The sequence below is a fragment of the Cebus imitator genome, unplaced genomic scaffold (genome assembly GCF_001604975.1).
Source record: "Cebus imitator isolate Cc_AM_T3 unplaced genomic scaffold, Cebus_imitator-1.0 Scaffold494, whole genome shotgun sequence".
In the NCBI taxonomy this organism is placed as follows: Eukaryota; Metazoa; Chordata; class Mammalia; order Primates; family Cebidae; genus Cebus; species Cebus imitator.
The window spans coordinates 437,493-442,335 of NW_016107809.1; positions in this window are offsets into that span (position 1 = coordinate 437,493).

The window sequence follows — 4,843 nt, forward strand, 5'->3', positions numbered from 1 at the left end:
AAAAAAAAAAAAAAATTGAAAAGGAAGGACTTCTCCCTAACTCATTCTTGAGGCCAGTATCATCCTCATACCAAAACCTGGCAGAGATATAGCAACAAAAAAGAAAACTTCACGTCAATATCCTTGATGAACATTGATGCAAAAATCCTCAATAAAATACTGGCAAACCAAATCCAGCACAGCTTATCCACCACGATCAAGTTGGCTTCATTCCTCAGATGAAAGCTTGGTTCAGCATATGCAAATCAATAAATGTGATTCATCACATAAAGAGAATCAAAGACAAAAACCACATGATTATCTCAATAGACACAGGAAAGGCCTTTGATAAAATTCAACATCCCTTCATGTTTAAAACTCTCAATAAGCTAAGTATTGAAGGAACATGCTTCAAAATAATAAGAGCCATCTATGACAAACCCACAGCCAATATTAAACTAAATGGGCAAAAGCTGGAAGTATTCCCCTTGAAAACCAGCACAAGGCAAGAATGCCCTCTCTCACTACTTCTATCCAACATAGTATTGGAAGTTCTAGCTCGGGCAGTCAGGCAAGAGAAAGAAATAAAACATATTCAAATACGAAGAGAAGAAGTCAATTATCTTTGCAGATGACATGCTCCTATAACTAGAAAATCCCATCATCCAGCCCAAAAGCTTCTTAAGCTGATAAGCAACTTCAGTAAAGTCTCAGGATACAAAATCAATGTGCAAAAATTGCTAGCATTCCTATACACCAACAACAGGCAAGCAAAGAACCAGATCATAAATGAACTTTCATTCATAACTGCTACAAGAAGATTAAAATACCTAGGAATACAGCTAACAAGGGAAGTCAAGGACCTCTTTAAGGAGAACTACAAACCACTGCTCAAAGAAATCAGAGAAGACACAAAAAAATGGAAAAACATTTCATCCTCAACATTGTGAAAATGCATCAATATTGTGAAAATGGCCATATTGCCCAAAGTAATTTATAGATTCAGTGCTATTCCCATTAAACTACCATTGACCCAATGACATTCTTCACAGAATTAGAAAAAACTATCTTAAAATTCATATGGAACCAAAAAAGAGCCTGAATAGCCAAGGTAATCCTAAGCAAAAAGAGTGAAGCTTGAGGCATCAACTACCCAACTTCAAACTATAGTACAAGGCTACAGTAAGCCAAACAGCATGGTAGTTCTACAAAAGCAGACACATAGACCAATGAAACAAAATAGAGAGCTCAGAAATAAGACTGAATACCTACAACTATCTGATTGTTGACAAACTTGACAAAGACAAGCAATGGGGAAAGGATTCCCTATTTAATAAATGGTGCTGGGAAACTGGCTAGTCATGTGCAGAAAATTGACACTGAACCCCTTCCTTACACCATACACAAAAATTAACTGAAGGTGAATTAAAGACTTAAATGTAAAACCTAAAACTATAAAAAAAAAGTCTAAAAGAAAGTCTAGGTAAAACCATTCAGGACATAGGCACAGGCAAAGATTTCATGACAAAAATGCCAAAAGTGATTGCAATGAAAGTAAAAATGACAAATGGACTCCAATTAAATTGAAGAGCTTCTGCACAGAAAAAGAAACAATTATTAGAACAAAGAGACAAACTAAAGAATAGGAGAAAAATTTCTGCAATCTATCTATCTCTCTGACAAAGGTCTAATAACCAGAGTCTACAAGAAACTTAAACCAATTTACAAGAAAAACAAACAACACCATTAACAAGTGGGCAAAAGACATAAACAGATATTTCTCAAAAGAAGACATACATCTGGCCAACAAACATATGAAAAAAGCTCAACATCACTGATCATTAGAGAAATGCAAATCAAAACCACAATGAGATACTATCTTATGCCAGTCAGAATGGCTATTTTTAAAAAGTAAAAAAATAACAGATGCTGCCAATGTTGTGGAGAAAAAGGAACTATTGGTGGAAGTGTGAATTAGTTCAACCATTGTGGAAGACAGTGTGGCAATTCCTCAAAGACCTAGAGGCAGAAATACCATTTGACCCAGCAATCCCATTACTAGATCTATACCCAAAGGAAAGTAAATCATTCTGTTATAAAGATACATGCAGACATATGTTCACTGCAACACTATCTACAATAGCAAAGATATTGAATTAACCCAAATGCCCACCAATAACCATACATAAAATTAAATACCTAAGAATTAAGCTAACTAAAGAAGTGAAAGATCTGTATAATTAAAACTATAAAACACTGATTACAAAAATTAAAGAAGACACCAAAAATGGAAAAATAGCCCATATTCATAGATTAGAAGAATCAATGTTGTTAAAACATCCATACTACCGAAAGCAATCTACAGATTCAATGCAATCCCTATCAAAATACCAATGACATCCTTCACAGAAATAGAAAATAATCCTAAAATTTATGTGAAACCACAAAAGACCCAGAATAGTTAAAGCTATCTGAATGAAAAGAACAAAATGAGAAATCACATTACCTGACTTCAATTATACTACAGAGCTATCATACTAAAACAGGATGGTACTGACATAAAAGCAGACTCATAGACCAATAGAACAGAACAGAGAACCCAGAAACTACAGCAAACTCATTTTTAGCAAAGGTGTCAAGAACATACACTGCGGAAAAGAGGGTCTCTTCAATAAATGCTGCTGGGAAAACTGGATATCCCCATGCATAAGAATGACACTGGACTCCCATCTCTCACCACACACAAAAATCAAATAAAAATGGATTAAAGACTTAAATCTAAGACCTCAAACTATGAAAATACTACAAGAAAACATTGAAGGAAGTTCTCCAGGGCATTGATCTGGGCCAACGTTTCTTGAGCAATATGCCACAAGCACAGGGAACCAAAGCAGAAATGGAAAAATAGGCTCACATCAAGTTACAAAGCTTCTGCACATCAAAGGATACAATCAACAAAGTCAGGAAACAACTTACAGAATGGGGACGAAATATCTGCCAACTACCCATGTGACAAATGATTAATCACTAGAATTTATAAGGAGCTCAAACAGCCCCATAGGAAAAAAATGTAATAATCTGATTTTTAAAATGAGCCAAAGAGCTAACAGAAATTTCTCCAATGAAGACAGACAAATGGCAAACAGGCATATGAAAAGATGCTCAACATCATTTATCATCAGAGAAATGCAGATCAAAACTAAAATGAGATATCTTCTCACCCCAATTAAAATGGTTTATATCCAAAAGACAGGAAATAACAAATGCTGGTGAGGATGTGGAGAAAAAGGGACCCTTGTACATTGTTGGTGGGAATGTACATTAGTGCAACCATTATGAAGAACAGTTTGCAGGTTCCTCAAAAAACTAAAAATTTAGCTACTGTATAATCCAGCAATCCCATTGCTTGGTATATATCGAAAAGAAAGAAAAGCAGTATATTAAAGAGATGTCTGCACTCCTATGTTTGTTGCAGCATTGTTTACAATAGCTAAGATTTGGGAACAACCTAAATGTCTATCAACAGATGAATGAATAAAGAAAATGTAAATCTACAAAATGGCATGCCACCACGCCCTAATTTTTTTTTTTTAGTTTTAGTAGAGAAGGGGTTTCGCCATGTTGGTCAGGATGGTCTCCATCACCTAACCTTGTGATTCACCTGCCTCGGCCTCCCAAAGTGCTAGGATTACAGATGTAAGCCACCACACTCAGCCTGTTCTCTGTATTTCAAATCCCCTCCTCTCCAACCCTTTCCACCCTACAGTTAGCGATTTTTCCACAATCTGGAGAACACTTGTGCTCAACATTATAGAACACTATATTCAACCTTTTAGTTCCACATTACCTATAACTTTTCTTCTACTAAACCTTGATGTATCCCTTTGCTATATAGCGTTTATATTTTTCTGGCTGCTTGGTGGAATTTTAGTGAGCCAGACCGGCACTTGGTTTGGGTTTCCCACAGGATCTAGAAAATAGCGTTGTAAACAGTAGGTATATTGTAAACAGTAGGTAAACTGAATGCAGGGCACACACCAAGACCCCTGGACCAATTCACCCCTCCATCCTAGTGTTATAGGAGTTATTAAGAAATTATTTTAGGTAGAGAGAAGAAGGGGTCCTTGGGAAGTTTTTATTTTTTTTAAAGCAGCTCCAGGAATGTTTCTTGTCTAGGAGGAAGGCACCAGCATCAGAGCCGGGCCAACAAGCTTTGTTATGCAAATACAAGGCATTAGAAACTGGGTCCACCCAAGAATGGTGATGCCCGCCATCTTCTTACCCTTGCCCCAACATATGTCTGGCAACATGGCCACCTCCACATGTCCCCATGGGTATAAAACATAATGGTGCCCTTCATTTACATATTAAAAGGCTAGGGTGGGAGAGCCCATTTTTTCACAGGCTGTGAATGACATGCCTGGTCAAACCAATCCCCTGAGCCCTGTGCAAATCAGACACCACCTCCTCCAGCCTCCTCATATAAGCAGCCACTTTTCCAACACACAGGGTTTTTCTCTTTGTTGGAATCCCCGGCCCTTCTGTTTCTGTACAGGGGAGCTGTTTTCTTCTTCCTTCCTTCCTTCTTTCTTGCCTATTAAACTTTTCTCTTCTTAAAACCACTCCACGTGTGTCCATGTCATTTGATCTAAACTGACTCAAGACCAAGAACCCTGGTGGTCCTCCAGTCATTGGGGCTGAATCACTAGTGCAATACTTAAGAGTCTGGCTTTGCTTCACATATCCCAGGATCATTTAGTGTAATAAGCAACAGTACAACAGACAAAGCCTAGGCTGAATTTTAAGACAAAGTTCCACAACTTTCAATCTGCGATGCCTTAGGTTAGCTACTACTCCACTTCTT